The 21,634-nt window shown below is 41.4% G+C and overlaps 1 long non-coding RNA gene across 1 annotated transcript; it reads left to right on the forward strand.

The window, feature by feature from the left end:
* Positions 1–1,478: 1,478 nt before the first annotated feature.
* LOC123484557 lies at positions 1,479–21,193 on the forward strand. Its single transcript, XR_006658577.1, has 3 exons — positions 1,479–1,696; positions 18,059–18,328; positions 21,098–21,193. It is a non-coding gene; the product is annotated as an uncharacterized LOC123484557 (long non-coding RNA).
* The last annotated feature ends 441 nt before the right edge of the window (positions 21,194–21,634 follow it).

Below are 21,634 nucleotides of genomic sequence, written 5' to 3' on the forward strand. Positions count from 1 at the left end.
CTCTGACCTGCAAGGTGGTACTCAGTACTCTGTCACTGTCTGCGCTGTGCTGGAAAATGGGGAGCAAAGTCAACTGGTGTCAACAACCCTCACCACAAGTAAAGAAGTACCCTACCTAAATATTATGTCTGGTGTTATTTAAATGACTAATGTAAATTAACTAATTATTTTACTTTTAGATTTGTGTGTATTGCCTTGAATTGTTAGATATTACTGCACTGTTGGAGCAAGAAACACAAGCATTTCGCTACACCCGCAATAACATCTGCTAAACATGTGTATGTGACCAATACAATTTGATATGATTTGATTTGGGATGTAGAGTTACAGTATCTTCCCTGATGAGAAATACACTTAGTGGCCAGTTTATAAGGTACACCATACTGTTCACGAAAATGGTTCGCTCATACAGACAGTGAGTCACTTGGCCTTGGCTTGTTATATAAAGCAGGCAGACAGGCATCGAGGCATTCAGTTACTGTTTTATTGAATGTTAGAATGGGCAAAACGAGTGACCTGATCGTGGTATGATCGCCGGAGCCAGGCGTGCGGTTCCAGTATCTCAGCAACGTCCGGACTCCTGGGCTTTTCACGCACGACAGTGTTTAGGGTTTACCGAGAATGGTGCGACAAACAAAAAACATCCAGTCAGCGACAGTCCTGTGGGCGAAAACAGCTAGTTGATGAGAGGTCGAAAGAGAATGGCAAGAATCGTGCAAGCTAACAGGCGGGCCACAAACAGACAAATAACGACGCAGTACAACGGTGGTGTGAAGAATGGCGTCTCGGAACACACAACTCGTTGGTCCTTGTCACGGATGGGCTATTGCAGCAGACGACCACCCTGGGTTCCACTACTATCAGCTAAAAACAAGAAGAAGCAGCTCCAGTGGGCACGTGATCATCAACACTAGGGAATTGAGGAGTGGAAAAACATTGGCTGGACTGACGAATCCCGGTTCCTGTTGCATCATGCTGATGGCAGTCAGGATTTGGCGTAAGCAGCATGAGTCCATGGCTCCATCCTGCCTGCTATCAACGGTCCAGGCTGGTGGTGTAATGGTGTGGGGAGTGTTTTCCTGGCACGTTAGGTCCATAGACTTCAGGCTGTTCTGGAGGCAAAGGGGGATTTCACCCAGTACTAGATGGGTTTCACTAATAAACTGGTCACTGATGGTGAATTCCCCAGATCTCATAATGCAGTTTGGTCATAAAATCAAGATTTGAATTCATGCTTGCTTCTATTCCTGTGAGTTATTATGTCAAGGGGCTGATCTGCCTCTGCTTGCTTTAACTTTATCAGTACTACAGTGTTAAACCCTTGTTATTGTGGAGAGGATTTATAATCACAGCATTATTTGTATTGATAGATGGTGTTTTTTGTTGTTGTTGTTGTAAAAACGAGCAATAATGTATTTTCCCTTAGTTCTTCCTGCTCCAGACCAGCTGACTGTTGACTCAGTGGACACCACATCAGCTGCTGTTAGCTGGAGCCAGCCACCAGGATTGGTCCAAACCCAACATCATTACCAGATATCCTACCACTGTTCAGGGACAGAACCACACATCACTACCACATCTTCAGACAGCATCACTCTCTCTGACCTGCAAGGTGGTACTCAGTACTCTGTCACTGTCTGCACTGTGCTGGAAAATGGAAAGCAAAGTCAGCTGGTGTCAACAACCCTCACCACAGGTAAGGAAGTACACTACTTAACAATTATGTCTGGTTTTATCAAAATGACTAATGTAAATGAACTAATCATAATGGATGTGTCAGCATGGGATGTAAAGGTACAGTATCTTCCCTGAAATATACAGTACCAGTCAAACGTTTGGACACACCTACACCTATTCCAGGGTTTTTCTTTATTTTTTACTATTTTCTATATTGTAGAATAATAGTGAAGACATCAAAATTATGAAATAACACATATGGAATCAGAGAGTAGAGACTGGGCAGGGAAACAAGATGGCATATTGAACACAAAGCAGTAAAATTCACCTCAAGATAAAAACATAATATTCAATATCAGGAAGTTAGACTAAATATTAACATTTCATATATTCGAGGGTAATAACATTCAATCTGGATAATAACACAAAACAAATTATAAGGCTAGAGAAAAGTATCGACAAATATTACAACAACACGCAACACCCAAACATGACTGAAGATAAACGAGGAGAATCAATCTCCAAGAGAAAACTAGACTCCTTGACTGATTCAGATGATATATGCTTTTCACCACTGGGTCTGGTAAGTGTGGAAAGCGACCTGTTGAAGTCGATAAATGACAAACTGGGCATACTAGAGTTGGTCAGTAATGATGTAAAAGAGTTGAAGGCGAGTCTGGAAATGAGTGACAGAAAAGTTGCGATAATGGAGAGCGATACCAAAAAACTAAAAGGGGCAGTCACTAGGACGGAAACGGACGTTAAGGAACTTAAAAAGGAGAACAACTTTCTGAAAGTTTGTATACTAGATATACAAACTAGATTGATGAGAGAAAATCTAGTACTTACGGGTATCCAGGAAAAGGAGGGAGAGATTACAGAAAGAATAGTGAGGGACTTCTTTCTTACAGCGCTGCAGATTCCACTCGAGGCTGTCGATAAAATCCAACTTGAACGTGTACACCGTTTCGCACAAAGAGGGCAGAGATATGAGCGTCCAATCGTTGCCAAATTTGCCTTTTTTAAGGACAAAGTAATGGTTAAAAGCCTTGGAAAAAGACTTGCTGGCACGAAAGTAGGCATGAATGATCAGTTCCCGAGGGAGATTGCAGAACGGCACAAAGTTCTGTACCCAATCTTCAAGGAAAATAGATTAAAAGGGAAGCGTGTTGCTCTTGTTGTTGATAAACTGTATATTGACAAGCAAATGTTCCGCGACACAAAGACTACTCCATGGCTATTCTGAAAGTTCTAATAGAGGAGTCGAATAATGGAACACCCAATACTAGCCATGGTAGGGATTGTAATAATAAAGCATATTTATAGTAGGTATAGTATTTTATAAAGGGATAAGACGGTATTACAAGAAAAGATAACAAGCTAAATAATACATCTTCAAATACAACTAAATTAGAACACAAGTACTCAATCAACATAGTGGAGATAAAAACATAGCAAACAGAAGACATAGAAGGCACAGTGTGGGGATATGTGTGGATTAATTGTGATTTAAGGTGATGTGTGCGTTTTGGTATTTGAATAAGAGTGGCGTTAAGTGAGTGAGAAAGGAAATGGTTGCATATCCCAGAACCAACATGTGTCTGTGAGCAGGGGTTGTGAGAGAGAGCTTTCAATTTTGTGCAGATGAAGGATATACATTTTTAAGTATAGTATACATCTAATATATTTGTATTGTCCTATCATGATGGAACGATCCTCAACCCTATATCCTAGACACCCACCTGAGCGACCCATACACCAAAGAGAAGTCCCCATCTCTTTTATGGACCTACTGTGAGTTGCCTATATGCAGCCAAAACAGACAAATAAATGCGGTCAGAGACCTACTTGAGCAGCACCACCCCCTCAAGATTCTGAGCCTGCCTGGCAGAGTTGGTCCTACAAAGCCAGAGCCCCCTGATGGGAGAGCATAATATACAAGGAAATTCTCAAAGCTGCTAATGAGAACCTTGACGACCTAGTACCTAGCCGGTGGGGATTCCGGTGGGGTACCCCCACCCAGGTAGTGGCAGTGCTGGCAACACTGGCTGCAGTAATACATGGGGAGGGGGTCACACTCTGACAATCAGAGAGGGGGCTTATCATTGTGGCCCAGGTGGCACAAAATAATCAAAAGTCTGACTGCACGGAGATGCTTGGGAAAAATGGTTACAACGGGGGACCAGAGTGTTTGTGTCTCAGGTGAAGATGGTGGTTCTGATCTCCATCACCTAGGACTTGACATAGATTAAATAGATTAATCAAATCTCACATTGTTATCAATTTCTGCCTAATCCTGCATGCTTTCTCAATCAGCTGTAACTGTATATGCATTCGTAAATCAGGTCCTTTCTTGAGTTGGGCTCTGGGATGTAACAACCGTTGAGCATCTGATTTTATGGTTGATTGTGGAGGAAAGGGGTTGAGTGTGTTAGAGTATGTGCGTGTGTGTTTATCCCACATCTGTTGCAAGAGGGTAAGGATTTTAGGGAGAATATAGGATGAACCACAATAATTGTTTGCTAAAATAATAATTGCTTGTCAAAAATGAAATGTAATACAATGGCAATCCGGGTTATATGTTAAAATCCTATGCATGAACTGCCGACATTATTACGCATATTAATTTATAATGATGGAAAATAAGATATGCAAGATATTTGAATAGATATATGTTTAAATATATATATATATATATATATATATATATATATATATATATATATATATATATATACAGTGGGGAAAAAAAGTATTTAGTCAGCCACCAATTGTGCAAGTTCTCCCACTTAAAAAGATGAGAGAGGCCTGTAATTTTCATCATAGGTACACGTCAACTATGACAGACAAAATGAGAATTTTTTTTCCAGAAAATCACATTGTAGGATTTTTTATGAATTTATTTGCAAATTATGGTAGAAAATAAGTATTTGGTCAATAACAAAAGTTTCTCAATACTTTGTTATATACCCTTTGTTGGCAATGACACAGGTCAAATGTTTTCTGTAAGTCTTCACAAGGTTTTCACACACTGTTGCTGGTATTTTGGCCAATTCCTCCATGCAGATCTCCTCTAGAGCAGTGATGTTTTGGGGCTGTCGCTGGGCAACACAGACTTTCAACTCCCTCCAAAGAATTTCTATGGGGTTGAGATCTGGAGACTGGCTAGGCCACTCCAGGACCTTGAAATGCTTCTTACGAAGCCACTCCTTCGTTGCCCGGGCGGTGTGTTTGGGATCATTGTCATGCTGAAAGACCCAGCCACGTTTCATCTTCAATGCCCTTGCTGATGGAAGGAGGTTTTCACTCAAAATCTCACGATACATGGCCCCATTCATTCTTTCCTTTACACGGATCAGTCGTCCTGGTCCCTTTGCAGAAAAACAGCCCCAAAGCATGATGTTTCCACCCCCATGCTTCACAGTAGGTATGGTGTTCTTTGGATGTAACTCAGCATTCTTTGTCCTCCAAAAAGCACGAGTTGAGTTTTTACCAAAAAGTTCTATTTTGGTTTCATCTGACCATATGACATTCTCCCAATCCTCTTCTGGATCATCCAAATGCACTCTAGCAAACTTCAGACGGGCCTGGACATGTACTGGCTTAAGCAGGGGGACACGTCTGGCATTGCAGGATTTGAGTCCCTGGCGGCGTAGTGTGTTACTGATAGTAGGCTTTGTTACTTTGGTCCCAGCTCTCTGCAGGTCATTCACTAGGTCCCCCTGTGTGGTTCTGGGATTTTTGCTCACCGTTCTTGTGATCATTTTGACCCCACGGGGTGAGATCTTGCGTGGAGCCCCAGATCGAGGGAGATTATCAGTGGTCTTGTATGTCTTCCATTTCCTAATAATTGCTCCCACAGTTGATTTCTTCAAACCAAGCTGCTTACCTATTGCAGATTCAGTCTTCCCAGCCTGGTGCAGGTCTACAATTTGTTTATGGTGTCCTTTGACAGCTCTTTGGTCTTGGCCATAGTGGAGTTTGGAGTGTGACTGTTTGAGGTTGTGGACAGGTGTCTTTTATACTGGTAACAAGTTCAAACAGGTGCCATTAATATAGGTAATGAGTGGAGGACAGAGGAGCCTCTTAAAGAAGAAGTTACAGGTCTGTGAGAGCCAGAAATCTTGCTTGTTTGTAGGTGACCAAATACTTATTTTCCACCATCATTTGCAAATAAATTCATTAAAAATCCTACAATGTGATTTTCTGGATTTTTTTTTCTCAATTTGTCTGTCATAGTTTACGTGTACCTATGATGAAAATTACAGGCCTCTCTCATCTTTTTAAGTGGGAGAACTTGCACAATTGGTGGCTGACTAAATACTTTTTTTCCCCACTGTATATATATATATATATATTGAGGTGACAGCATTGGAAATGCTTTTGGTGGTTAACCTGCTTCTGTTTTGTGGGTGGCACTATGTGCTGTTTTCAATGGATGGATCCTGGCCCTAGGGATCCGGAGGGACGGGGGTGGGATGCCGATCACTGGGATGACGGCTCAACTTGGGATGGGGAGGGACTTTAGCGGGGGAATTAGTGGAGAACAATTGGAGGGTTACTTAGTAGCAATGCAAATATCATGGTACAGCTATATGGACACTCAATCATTATGGTATTTTTTTATTGGTAAATTTATAAACATATATAATGATAAATAGACTTGAAACTTGTATCTCATTATGGTGTATGGTAAAATAAGTATAGCCAGTTATAATTGTAATGGCTTAGCAGATAATAACAAAAGAAGAACAATATTTACATGGCTCAAAGAGAAGGAATATAATATCTATTGTAAACAGGAAACTCATTCAACAATTCTAGATGAAGTATCGTGGAAAAAGGAATGGGGGGGGGGGGCAAAATATACTTATCCCATGGGCTAAGAAACTCAAAAGGGGTGATGATATTAATTAATAGTAATTTCGATCCGAATGTGCAAATTGTCCAAATAGATACGCGAGGTAGATGGACTATTTTAAATATGTTATTGGACCATAAACAGATATGGCTCATTAACCTTTACGGACCAAATAATGATGATCCACACTTCTTTGACAATATATATATAATAAATGTTCAACCCTGCAAGCAATTCAAGACAATATTATTATGGTGGGGGATTATAATACTGTTTTAAATAGCTCAATGGACCGTAAAGGAAATCACACTACAAACAATCACCTTCTTGCTCTTAAGGAAATTGTGAATGTCATGGCTACGTTAGAACTAGTAGATATATGGAGGCTTAAATATCCTGATCTAGTGAGATATACATGGCGGAGACTCAATCAAGCTAGTCGTCTTGACTTCTTTCTTATGTCATTCTCGTTGGCACCAAAAGTTAAAAAGTGTTGATAGGTGACAGAATGCGGTCAGACCATCATATAATTGGCATATACATTACTCTTACTGAATTTCCACGTGGGCGAGGATATTGGAAATTTAATCAAAGCCTATTGGTTGATCATTTATTTTTAACTAGGACAAAATAATTTATAACAGTTTTTTTCCGACATAACATAGGTACAGCAAATCCCCTTATTGTAATGTGCCTTTAGAGGCCATGCAATTCAGTACTCATCTCGAAAACAAAAGCAATTTAGGTCAAAAGAGTTTATACTAACAAAGGAAATAGAAGGTCTAACAGAACAGACAGATGGCAATAAAAGCTGTAACATAGATGCTCAGAATAAATTAGAGGAAAAACTAAAAGAAATGGAGAAACTTATTCAAGAAAGATCAAGTGTAATATATTATAAAAAATAAAGCAAACTGGATGGAATATGAGGAAAAATGCACCAAATTCTGTTTTAATCTTCAACATAAGAATGCTATCAAAAATAATTTAATGAAACTGGTTACAATTGACGGAGTCACCCATGATTCACCAAATGTTATTTTGAAGGAGGAAACAAAGTACTTTAAGCATATGTTTTCGTTTCAGTCGCTTCCATCTCCTCTAACTTAAGGTAATTGTAGAGATTTTTTTTCTATTGATAATGTAAAATTAACAGCCATACAGAAATACTCCTTTGAAGGTGAAATTACAGAAGAGGAACTGCTGGATGCAATTAAAGACTTTAAGTCCGGGAAAACTCCAGGGTTGGATGGCATGCCAGTCGAGGTATACCAAACCTTTTTTGATATACTCAGAGGTCCGTTATTAGCATCTTTTAACCACTCCTATGTAAATGGTAGATTATCAGACACTCAAGAAGAAGGTCTGATTTCATTATTACTAAAACAGGATACAAGTGGAAAATATAAAGATCCAGTCCATTTAAAAAATTGGAGGCCCCTTACACTTCAGTGTTGTGATGCAAAATTTCTAGCAAAATGTATAGCGCATAGAATTAAAAAGGTATTGTCGGACATTATTCATTCTAATCAGACAGGTTTTTTTTACATTGAAGATACATTGGAGATAATATAAGGCAAGTACTGGAAACAATAGAACACTATGGAAAATCTTGGAAACCAGGCCTGCTATTCATAGCAGACTTCGAAAAGGCATTTGATAAAGTACGACTGGGGTTTATATATAAATGCCTGGAGCATTTCAATTTTGGAGAATCTCTTATAAAATGGGTCAAAATCATGTATAGTAACCCTAGTTGTAAAATAGTAAATAATGGCTATTTCTCAGAAAGTTGTAAACTGTCAAGAGGAGTGAAACAAGGTTGTCCACTATCGGCATATCTATTTATTATGGCCATCGAGATGTTAGCTATTAAAATCAGATCCAACAATAGTATTAAGGGATTAGAAATCCAGGGTTTAAAAACAAAGGTATCATTGTACGCTGATGATTCATGTTTTCTTTTAAATCCACAACTAGAATCCCTCCACAGCCTCATAGAGGATCTAGATACATTGTCTAACCTCTCTGGATTACAACCAAATTATGACAAATGTACTATATTACGTATTGGATCACTAAAAAATTAAATTTTTACGTTACCATGTAGTTTACCAATAAAATGGTCTGATGGTGATGTGGATATACTCGGAATACATATCCCAAAGGAAATAAATGATCTCACTCCAATAAATTTTAATAGAAAGTTAGCAAAAATAGATAAGATCTTGCTACCATGGAAAGGTAAATACCTGTCTATTTGTGGAAAAATCACCCTGATTAACTCTTTAGTATTATCCCAGTTTACCTATTTGCTTATGGTCTTGCCTACGCCTAGTGAACAGTTTTTTTTTTAAATTATATGAGAAACAATATTCCATTTTATTTGGAACGGCAAGCCAGACAAAATTAAACGGGCCTATTGATATAATGAATATGAATTCGGAAGACAGAAATTATTAAATATTAAAGCATTAGACCTATCACTAAAAGCTTCAGTCATACAAAAGTTATACTTAAATCCGAACTGGTTCTCTAGCAAATTAGTAAGATTGTCTCACCCAATGTTCAAGAATGGCCTTTTCCCCTTTATTCAGATTACAACCTCTCACTTTCAGTTATTTGAAAAGGAAATCATCTCCCAAATATCACTATTTCTAAAACAAGCCATAGAAAGTTGGTTGCATTTTCAATTTAATCCTCCAGAAATGACAGTTCAAATAATGCAACAAATATTGTGGTTAAACTCAAATATACTAATTGACAAAAAACCTTTTTATTTTGACAAAATGTTTTAAAAAGGTATAATCTTTGTAAATGATATCATCGGTAGGACTGGTGGAGTTATGTCGCACATCCAGCTAACAAAAACATATGGAAATGTCTGCTCTACCCAAAATTACAACCAAATAATTGCAGCCTTACCGCAAAAATGGAAGAGGAAAGTGGAAGGGGGAGAAAGTAAGGAACTTGTCTGTCGGCCTTGCATTAAAGAACATAATTGGTTAAAGAAAACTGTGATAAATAAAAAAGTATACCAGTTTCATTTAAGGACCAAAGGATTGACAGCCATCCCATATAGATTGCAAAATAGTTGGGAAGAGATTTTTGACGAACCGATCCCATGGCATAGTGTTTATGAACTGACATGCAAAATGACACCAGTTTCAAAACTTAGAATCTTTCAATTTAAATTATTATATAAAATTCTTGCTACCAATAGAATGGTATTTATATGGGGGATACCATCTTCCCAGCTCTGCATATTTTGCTGCAAAGAGACAGAATCATTTGTTTTGGTACTGTCCATTTGTAGCTTGTTTTTGGACACAGGTCTAGGAATGGCTAAAGGATTGCAATATTTACCTGGAGCTAACCTTGCAGATAGCATTACTGGGTGATCTGAAAAGTCATAGTCAATCGATCAATAATACAATAATACTTTTAGCAAAAATGTTTATTTTCAATTTACAATCTGTAGACACAATGAAAATAGAAAGGTTCAGAACTTTTGTAAAACATCACAGTACAGTTGAGATATATATGGCAAATAGAAATCCTATATGGATGGTGTTAAGTGATAGATGGGTGGTGTTGAATGGAGTTGAAGGATGGGACTAATAACAACTAACAACAACTAATAACAAGATAACTAATAATGTGAAGCATACTGTGTCCATAATAAGTATATAGGTTGTAGGTTGGGAGCTTTTGTGAAAGAGCACAGTTAGAAAGATATGGCATATAGAAGCAAACTGGATGAACATCATGAAAATGATCAGATAGAAGAAGGTCAGGAGAAAAAACAAACAAAATATAATTATTGTAAAATTGACCGTGTCCATAAAATGTATTTAGTAAGTATAAGCTGGAAGTAGAGGCCTAAGCATTGTTGTTCACTAGTTTACTCCAATTAGGGAAAGGGTGGTGGGGTTTGAATGTAATACATGGGAATCTTTTTTTTTTTTAAGGATATGTATGTATGTATGTACAGTGGGGAAAAAAGTATTTAGTCAGCCACCAATTGTGCAAGTTCTCCCACTTAAAAAGATGAGAGAGGCCTGTAATTTTCATCATAGGTACACGTCAACTATGACAGACAAAATGAGATTTTTTTTTCCAGAAAATCACATTGTAGGATTTTTAATGAATTTATTTGCAAATTATGGTGGAAAATAAGTAATTTAATAATAAAAATAAGTATTTGGTCAATAACAAAAGTTTCTCAATACTTTGTTATATACACTTTGTTGGCAATGACACAGGTCAAACGTTTTCTGTAAGTCTTCACAAGGTTTTCACACACTGTTGCTGGTATTTTGGCCCATTCCTCCATGCAGATCTCCTCTAGAGCAGTGATGTTTTGGGGCTGTCGCTGGGCAACACGGACTTTCAACTCCCTCCAAAGGTTTTCTATGGGGTTGAGATCTGGAGACTGGCTAGACCACTCCAGGACCTTGAAATGCTTCTTACGAAGCCACTCCTTCATTGCCCGGGCGGTGTGTTTGGGATCATTGTCATGCTGAAAGACCCAGCCACGTTTCATCATCAATGCCCTTGCTGATGGAAGGAGGTTTTCACTCAAAATCTCACGATACATGGCCCCATTCATTCTTTCCGTATGATGTTTCCACCCCCATGCTTCACAGTAGGTATGGTGTTCTTTGGATGCAACTCAGCATTCTTTGTCCTCCAAACACGACGAGTTGAGTTTTTACCAAAAAGTTATATTTTGGTTTCATCTGACCATATGACATTCTCCCAATCCTCTTCTGGATCATCCAACTGCACGCTAGCAAACTTCAGACGGGCCTGGACATGTACTGGCTTAAGCAGGGGGACACGTCTGAAACTGCAGGATTTGAGTCCCTGGCGGCGTAGTGTATTACTGATGGTAGGCTTTGTTACTTTGGTCCCAGCTCTCTGCAGGTCATTCACTAGGTCCCCCCGTGTGGTTCTGGGATTTTTGCTCACCGTTCTTGTGATCATTTTGACCCCACGGTGTGAGATCTTGCGTGGAGCCCCAGATCGAGGGAGATTATCAGTGGTCTTGTATGTCTTCCATTTCCTAATAATTGCTCCCACAGTTGATTTCTTCAAACCAAGCTGCTTACCTATTGCAGATTCAGTCTTCCCAGCCTGGTGCAGGTCTACAATTTTGTTTCTGGTGTCCTTTGACAGCTCTTTGGTCTTGGCCATAGTGAAGTTTGGAGTGTGACTGTTTGAGGTTGTGGACAGGTGTCTTTTATACTGATAACAAGTTCAAACAGGTGCCATTAATACAGGTAACGAGTGGAGGACAGAGGAGCCTCTTAAAGAAGAAGTTACAGGTCTGTGAGAGCCAGAAATCTTGCTTGTTTGTAGGTGACCAAATACTTATTTTCCACCATAATTTGCAAATAAATTCATAAAAAATCCTACAATGTGATTTTCAGGAATTTTTTTCCTCAATTTGTCTGTCATAGTTGACGTGTACCTATGATGAAAATTACAGGCCTCTCTCATCTTTTTAAGTGGGAGAACATGCACAATTGGTGGCTGATTAAAAAAAATTTTCCCTCACTGTATGTATGTATATGTGTATGTGTGTGATTGGGGATTGGAAGTGATGCAGACAATTACATTGATGGAAGTTACAATCTATCTGCAATATTAAGCTGATCTACCCCCTAAAAAAATAACTTAAAAAAACATGCTCAATGGGTGACGTCTGGCAGGCCGTGGAAGAACTGGGACATTTTCAGCTTCCAGTAATTGTGTACAGCAGATCCATTATAATGCTAAAACATGAGGTGATGGCAGCGGATGAATTTCGTCACGGTATCTCTGTGCATTGAAATTGCCATCGATAAACTGCAATTGTGTTAATTGTCCATAGCTTAAGGTTGCCCATACTGTAACTCCACCGCCACCATGGGGCACTCTGTTCACAACGTCGACATCAGCAAACCGCTCACCCACACGATGCCATACACGCTGTCTGCCATCTGCCCGGTATAGTTGAAACCGGGATTCATTCGTGAAGACACACTTCTCTACCATGCCTGTGGCCATCGAAGGTGAGCATTTGACCACTGATGTCGGTTACGACTTCAAGCTGCTGTCAGGTAAAAACCCTGGAGAGGACGACGAGCACGCAGATGAGCTTCACTGAGGCGGTTTATGACAGTTTGTGCAGAAATTCTTCAGTTGTGCAAACCCACAGTTTCATCAGCTGTCTGGGTGGCTGGTCTCAGACAATCCCGCAGGTGAAGAAGCCGGATTTGGAGGTCCTGGGCTGGTGTGGTTGTGAAGCCGGTTGGACGCATTGTAAAATTCTCTAAAATGATGTTGGAGGCGGCTTAGGGTAGAGAAATGGAAACAGCTCGGGTGGACATTCCTGCAGTCAGCATGCCAATTGCATGCTCCCTCAACTTGAGATATCTGTGGCATTGTATTGTGTTTTATTGTCCCCTTTACAAGGTCCACCTGTGTAATGATCATGCTGTTTAATCAGCTTCTTGATATGCCACACCTGTCAGGTGGATGGATTATATTGGCAAAGGAGAAATGCTCACTAACAGTGATGCAGTCTGCCACCCAGACAGCTGGCGTCGGGTAAGTTTGGCTTTATACATAGCTTGGGCTTTGTCGAGTAAGGCTTAAACTATGTATTTAGATTGTAATTAGGTATTATAGGTAGGCATCGTGGGCTGTATATTATTAGGTATTATAGGTAGGCATCGTGGGCTGTTATGGGTAGTTGTTGTATGTAGTTATTGTAGGTTACTTTTGTATTCGGCGGTGCCGGGTGTAGCACGAAGCTAGCTAGCTAACTCACCTCCTGGACTAGCTGTTGAGTAGCTATTAGCAACGGTAGCAACTAAATACAATATCCTTTTAGCCAGCTACATTCGTTCGCAGCGACACCGTTTTTCAAACAAAGTCAACACAGCAGCCATTGCTAGCTAGCCAACACTAGCAGCTAGCTGTACTGTAGTATCTAAATATAATATCTTTGTGCTAGCTAGCCAACGTTTAATTATTGCTGCGTTATGAAAGAACTAGACACGGACACGAATTATCTGTTTAGTGTGTTAACACACTATTGGTAGTTTGTTGTAACCAAGTATTGGTGCTAAACTGTGTGTTATTGGATGCTAGCATGCTAGTTAGCTATGGCATCATAGTAAGCTAGCTGAATAAAGTAAGTTGAGTCTATTCCTTGAAACATTGAACCGCTGTAGTTTACAACAATTCTAATTTCTAAAGTGGGAGTTTTATTCGGGTGGTTCAGTGAAACAATTATAGTTTCTGAGGTGGAAGTTGGGAGAGTTATATTTTTTTGGTGAGGGAGGCCCTGCTCTCTCCTTTCCCAGATGTTTAGTTCATTTCATTCCGATCTCCTCTGCATTATTGTAGCCATCTGCTACAGCCTGTCAACTATGCCTCTGCCTATCCCTGTTCTCTCCTCTCCGCACAGGCTACACAAACGCCCTCACACCGCGTGGCTGCTGCCTCTCTAACCTGGTGGTCCCTGCACGCACCACACACCTGGAGTTCCAGGTCTCAGGCAGCCTCTGGAACTGCCGTTCTGCTGCCAACAAGGCTGACTTCATCCCAGCCTATGCTACCCTCCAGTCCCTCGACTTCCTGGCGCTGACGGAAACATGGATTACCACTGAAAACACTGCTACTCCTACTGCTCTCTCCTCGTCTGACCATGTGTTCTCGCATACCCGAGAGCATCTGGTCAGAGAGGTGGTGGCACAGGAATCCTCATCTCTCCCAAGTGGTCATTCTCAATTTTTCCCCCTAACCCATCTGTCTATCTCCTCATTTGAATTCCACGCTGTCACAGTCACTAGCCCATTTAAGCTTAATATCCTTGTCATCTATCGCCCTCCAGGTTCCCTTGGAGAGTTCATCAATGAGCTTGACGCCTTGATAAGTTCCTTTCCTGAGGATGGCTCACCCTTCACAGTTTTGGGGGATTTCAACCTCCCTACGTCTACATTTGACTCATTTCTCTCTGCCTCCTTCTTTCCACTCCTCTCCTCTTTTGACCTCACCCTCTCACCGTCCCCCCTACTCACAAGGCAGGCAATACACTTGACTTCATCTTTACTAGATGTTGCTCTTCTACTAATCTCACTGCAACTCCCCTCCATGTCTCCGACCACTACTTTGTATCCTTTTCTCTCTCGCTCTCCTCCAACACTACTCACTCTGCCCCTACACAGATGGTAACGCGCCGCCGCACACCTCGCTCTCTCTCTCCCACTACTCTCTCCTCTTCCATCCTATCATCTCTTCCCTCTGCTCAATCCTTCTCCCTCCAATCTCCTGATTCTGCCTCCTCAACCCTCCTCTCCTCCCTTTCTGCATCCTTTGACTCCCTGTGTCCCCTATCCTCCCGGCCGGCTCGGTCCTCCCCTCCAGCTCCGTGGCTTGATGACTCATTGCGAGCTCACAGAACAGAGCTCCGGGCAGCTGAGCGGAAATGGAAGAAAACTAAACTCCCTGCCGACCTGGCATCTTTTCACTCCCTCCTCTCTACATTTTCTTCATCTGTTTCTGCTGCTAAGGCCACTTTCTACCACTCTAAATTCCAAGCATCTGCCTCTAACCCTAGGAAGCTCTTTTGCCACATTCTCCTCACTGCTGAATCCCCCTCCTCCCTCTCTGTGGATGACTTCGTCAACCACTTTGAAAAAGAAGGTTGACGACATCCGATCCTCGTTTGTTATGTCTAATGACACTGCTGGTCCTGCTCACACTGCCCTACCCTATGCTTTGACTTCTTTCTCCCTCTCTCTCCAGATAAAATCTTGCGACTAGTGACTGCAGGCCGCCCAACAACCTGCCCGCTTGACCCCATCCCCTCCTCTCTTCTCCAGACCATCTCCGGTGACCTTCTCCCCTACCTCACCTCGCTGATCAACTCATCCTTGACCGCTGGCTATGTCCCTTCCGTCTTCAAGAGAGCGAGAGTTGCCCCCCTTCTCAAAAAACCAACACTCGATCCCACTGATGTCAACAACTACAGACCAGTATCCCTTCTTTCTTTTCTTTCCAAAACTATTGAGCGTGCCGTCTTTAGCCAACTCTCTTGCTATCTCTCTCAGAATGACCTTCTTGATCCAAACCAGTCAGGTTTCAGGACTGGTCATTCAACTGAGACTGCTCTTCTCTGTGTCACGGTGGCTCTCCACACTGCTAAAGCTAACTCTCTCTCCTCTGCTCTTGTCCTTCTAGACCTGTCTGCTGCCTTTGATACTGTGAACCATCAGATCCTCCTCTCCACCCTCTCCGAGCTGGGCATCTCCGGCGCGGCTCACTCCTGGATTGCGTCCTACCTGACCGGTCGCTCCTACAAAGTGGCGTGGCGAGAAGCTGTCTCCGCACCACGTGCTCTCACCACTGGTGTCCCCCAGGGCTCAGTTCTAGGCCCTCTCCTTTTCTCCCTATACACCAAGTCACTTGGCTCTGTCATATCCTCACATGGCCTCTCCTATCATTGCTACGCTGACGATACACAACTAATCTTCTCCTTTTCCCCCTTCTGATAACCAGGTGGCGAATCGCATCTCTGCATGTCTGGCAGACATATCAGTATGGATGATGGATCACCACCTCAAGCTGAACCCTGGCAAGACGGAGCTGCTCTTCCTCCCGGGGAAGGACTGCCCGTTCCATGATCTCGCCATCACGGTTGACAACTCCGTTGTGTCCTCCTCCCAGAGTGCGAAGAGCCTTGGCGTGACCCTGGACAACACCCTGTCGTTCTCCGCTAACATCAAGGCGGTGACCCGATCCTGCAGGTTCATGCTCTACAACATTCGGAGAGTACGACCCTGCCTTACACAGGAAGCGGCACAGGTCCTAATCCAGGCACTTGTCATCTCTCGTCTGGATTACTGCAACTCGCTGTTGGCTGGGCTCCCTCTCTGTGCCATTAAACCCCTACAACTCATCCAGAATGCCTTCCCAAGTTCTCTCACGTCACCCCCCTCCTCCGCACACTCCACTGGCTTCCAGTTGAAGCTCGCATCCGTTACAAGACCATGGTGCTTGCCTATGGAGCAGTGAGAGGAACGGCTCCTCTGTACCTTCAGGCTCTGATCAGTCCCTACACCCAAACGAGGGCATTGCGTTCATCCACCTCTGGCCTGCTGGCTCCCCTTCCTCTGCGGAAGCATAGTTCCCGCTCAGCCCAGTCAAAACTGTTCGCTGCACTGGCACCCCAATGGTGGAACAAGCTCCCTCACGACGCCAGGACAGCGGAGTCACTCACCACCTTCCGGAGACATTTGAAACCCCACCTCTTTAAGGAATACCTGGGATAGGATAAAGTAATCCTTCTACCCACCCCCCCAAAAAATAAAAAAATAAAATAAAATTGTAAAGTGGTTATCCCACTCGCTATAGGGTGAATGCACCAATTTGTAAGTCGCTCTGGATAAGAGCGTCTGCTAAATGACGTAAATGTAAATGTAAATGTAAAAAATGTGTGCACAGAATTTAAGAGAAATTAACTCTTTGTGCGTTTAGAAAATGTCTGGGATCTTTTATTTCAGTTTATGAAACATGGGACCAACACTTTACATGATGCGTTCATATTTTTGTTCAGTGTATATACTCTCTGTGTACAAAACATTAAGAATGCCTTCCTAATATTGAGTTGCACAGGGTGCTGGTCCATGTTGATTCCACTGCGTCCCACAGTTGTGTCAAGCTGGCTGGGTGTCCTTTGGGTGGTGGAACATTCTTGATACACACGGGGAAACTGTTGCATGTGGAAAACCCACAGTTTTGCAGTTCTTCACTCAAACCGGTGCGCCTGGCACCTACTACTTTATTTTGTTTAAATAAATGTACCCTCTGAAAGGCACACACATAGACAATCCATGTCTCAGTTGTCTCAAGGCATAAAAATCCTTCTTTAACCTGTCTCCTCTCCTTCATCTACGCTGATTGAAGTGGATTTAACTAGTTACATCAATAAGGGATCATAGCATTCACCCTGATTCACCTGGTCAGTCTATGTCATGGAAAGAGCAGGTGTTCATGAAGTTTTGTGCACTCAGTGTGTGTGTGTGTGTGTGTATTTTCCAGGAAAACATTTTTTTTTTTTTTTTTACAGCTTAACTTTTGGGGCAAATAGAAAAAACTGCAGTATTAAAGTATTTACTGTAATTCTAAACATTTTCCTCCAACCAAAAAATAAAACAATCGTTAAGAAAGTCACCAGAGCTGACCTTTTCTCCCCGGACCGCCACAGTCTTGGGAAACGCTTTCTATAGAGAACAATGCTTCTATTCCTGTAAGTCATTATGTCAAGGAGATGATCTGCCTCCGTTTGCTTTAACAGTAGTAGTACAGTGTAAAATACTTGTTATTGTGGAGAGGATTTATAATCACAGCATTCTTTTCATTTATGATATTTTTCTGGGTGTGGCAGCAGTAATATAGCAGCGGCTCACCACCGTTGCTTAATGAATACATCGGAAACACTGACATTAATGTATTTTCCCGTAGTACTTCCTGCTCCAGACCTGCTGAATGTTGACTCAGTGAACACCACATCAGCTGCTGTTAGATGGAGCAAGCCACCAGGATTGGACCAAACACAACATCGTTACCAGATCTCCTACCACTGTCCAGGGATAAAACCACACATCGCTACCACGTCCTCACACAGCATCACTCTCTCTGACCTGCAAGGTGGTACTCAGTACACTGTCTCTGTCTGCTCTGTGCTGAAAAATGGAAAGCAAAGTAAACTGGTATCAACAACCCTCACCACAGGTAAGGTATTATACTAACCTGTTAATGTATGCCTAATAAATGTTCACCAAAATAGACGTTCCTTATACTGTAACTGTAAAATACATATTTGTATGTTTAGTGCCAGAGAAAATGTGCATATTTTGGTAAGGTCTCTTGATCAAAACATCTGCTCCCATTTCTGTGAATGTCATACAGAGCTGTCGCTAGGCTCCCTGAACTCGTTATGAAATGGCCTTTCATCTAATATGAATCTAGTCTGTCTATTTCAAAGTGTTTTTTGTTTAAAATCTCTTCATTATTTTAGAATACTTTGATATAGTTGCTTATAAATCGATATGTGCTAAAGCGACGAAAGCACTCTGTCCTGCAATGTAAAAATAGAAAGACTCAAAACTCCATTGTGTAATGAAACCATGAACCAGCTTACTGCACCTAAACTGGGATCTGGTGTTTGGAGGGTGTTTGAATTGAACCCCAACGAAAGTGTTTTAAAACAGAATAGAAGTACACCCAAAGTACTTTTTCAATTTTAAAATAAGTGTTTTTAAGAGACTGATTTGTGAAAACACTTTTTGGGGTTTCAGTTCATGTACAGTGGGGGAAAAAAGTATTTAGTCAGCCACCAATTGTGCAAGTTCTCCCACTTAAAAAGATGAGAGAGGCCTGCAATTATCATCATAGGTACACGTCAACTATGACAGACAAAATGAGGGAAAAAAATTCCAGAAAATCACATTGTAGGATTTTTAATGAATTTATTTGCAAATTATGGTGGAAAATAAGTATTTGGTCAATAACAAAAGTTTCTCAATGCTTTGTTATATACACTTTGTTGGCAATTGACACAGGTCAAACGTTTTCTGTAAGTCTTCACAAGGTTTTCACACACTGTTGCTGGTATTTTGGCCCATTCCTCCATGCAGATCTCCTCTAGAGCAGTGATGTTTTGGGGCTGTCGCTGGGCAACACGGACTTTCAACTCCCTCCAAAGGTTTTCTATGGGGTTGAGATCTGGAGACTGGCTAGACCACTCCAGGACCTTGAAATGCTTCTTACAAAGCCACTCCTTCGTTGCCCGGGCGGTGTGTTTGGGATCATTGTCATGCTGAAAGACCCAGCCACGTTTCATCTTCAATGCCCTTGCTGATGGAAGGAGGTTTTCACTCAAAATCTCACGATACATGGCCCCATTCATTCTTTCCTTTACACGGATCAGTCGTCCTGGTCCCTTTGCAGAAAAACAGCCCCCAAGCATGATGTTTCCACCCCCATGCTTCACAGTAGGTATGGTGTTCTTTGGATGCAACTCAGCATTCTTTGTCCTCCAAACACGACGAGTTGAGTTTTTACCAAAAAGTTATATTTTGGTTTCATCTGACCATATGACATTCTCCCAATCCTCTTCTGGATCATCCAACTGCACTCTAGCAAACTTCAGACGGGCCTGGACATGTACTGGCTTAAGTAGGGGGACACGTCTGGCACTTCAGGATTTGAGTCCCTGGCGGCGTAGTGTATTACTGATGGTAGGCTTTGTTACTTTGGTCCCAGCTCTCTGCAGGTCATTCACTAGGTCCCCCCGTGTGGTTCTGGGATTTTTGCTCACCGTTCTTGTGATCATTTTGACCCCACGGGGTGAGATCTTGCGTGGAGCCCCAGATCGAGGGAGATTATCAGTGGTCTTGTATGTCTTCCATTTCCTAATAATTGCTCCCACAGTTGATTTCTTCAAACCAAGCTGCTTACCTATTGCAGATTCAGTCTTCCCAGCCTGGTGCAGGTCTACAATTTTGTTTCTGGTGTCCTTTGACAGCTCTTTGGTCTTGGCCATAGTGAAGTTTGGAGTGTGACTGTTGGTTGTGGACAGGTGTCTTTTATACTGATTGTAGGTGACCAAATACTTATTTTCCACCATAATTTGCAAATAAATTCATAAAAATCCTACAATGTGATTTTCTGAAATTTTTTCCCTCAATTTGTCCGTCATAGTTGACGTGTACCTATGATGAAAATTACAGGCCTCTCTCATCTTTTTAAGTGGGAGAACTTGCACAATTGGTGGCTGACTAAATACTTTTTTCCCCCACTGTATAGTGTATGTATGCTGAACAAAAATATAAACGCAACATGCAACAATTTCAATAACTTTACTGAGTTACAGTTCAAATAAGGAAATCAGTCAATTTAAATAAATGTATTTGGCCCTGATCTATGGATTTCACATGACTGGACAGGGGCGTGGCCATGTAATTTAATTTTTTGCGACATTGCTTTTTTATAATAACCCTTGGTCAATGGAAACCTGACTAATGAGAAGCAGGTCTTTCACTGAGTGTTAGCCATTACGATGTCCACCAGTAGATTTATAAGAGAAAATGTTGGTCCAAACCGGTACCAGAACCACGCTAGTCCCCACTTTTGGGGAGTTTACATCTAATTGTGACTCATGTAAATTACCTAATGATGATGGGTGTGTCAGGATGGGATGTAAAGGTACAGTATCTTCCCTGTAAATATACAGTCTTTTTTATAATATCTGGATTCATGCTTGCTTTTTATTCCTGTGAGTCATTATGTCAAGGAGTTGATGTGCCTCTGCTTGTATTAACTTTATCCAAAATAGGTCCTACAGTGTTAAACACTTGTAATAGTGGAGAGGATTTATAAATCACAACATTCTTTTCATTTATATATATTTTTGGAGGCATGGCAGCAATAATTTAGCTGCTCACCACCATTGCTAAATGAATATAGTGGAAACACTAACAATAATGTATTTTCCCTTAGTACTGCCTGCTCCAGACCAGATTAATGTTGACTCAGTGAAGACCACATCAGCTGCTGTTAGCTGGAGCCAGCCACGAGGATTGGACCAAACCCAACATCATTACCAGATCTCCTACCACTGTCCAGGGACAGAACCACACATCACTACCACATCTTCACCCAGCATCACTCTCTCTGACCTGCAATGTGGTACTCTGTACTCTGTCACTGTCTGCACAGTGCTGGAAAATGGAAAGAAAAGTCAACTGGTGTCTACAACCCTCACCACAGGTAAGGAAGTACTCTACTTAAACATTAATTAATTGAAACAATAACAAAGTGCACACTTCTGTTTAGTTTTTTTTTTTTGGATGGAAAAATTTAACCACCCTCAAATATATAGACAGCGATATGGATGCAAGGACTGACCATCTATGATATCGAAATTATAGTTTTAACCATGTTTTGAAGCTCTACAGTGTTTGTTTACATTTACATTGTTTACAAATATTGGGGTAAAACGAGCGTATATTTTGGGTTCTGATGAGGTATGACAGT

The sequence above is a fragment of the Coregonus clupeaformis genome, unplaced genomic scaffold (assembly GCF_020615455.1).
Source record: "Coregonus clupeaformis isolate EN_2021a unplaced genomic scaffold, ASM2061545v1 scaf0357, whole genome shotgun sequence".
Taxonomy (NCBI): Eukaryota; Metazoa; Chordata; class Actinopteri; order Salmoniformes; family Salmonidae; genus Coregonus; species Coregonus clupeaformis.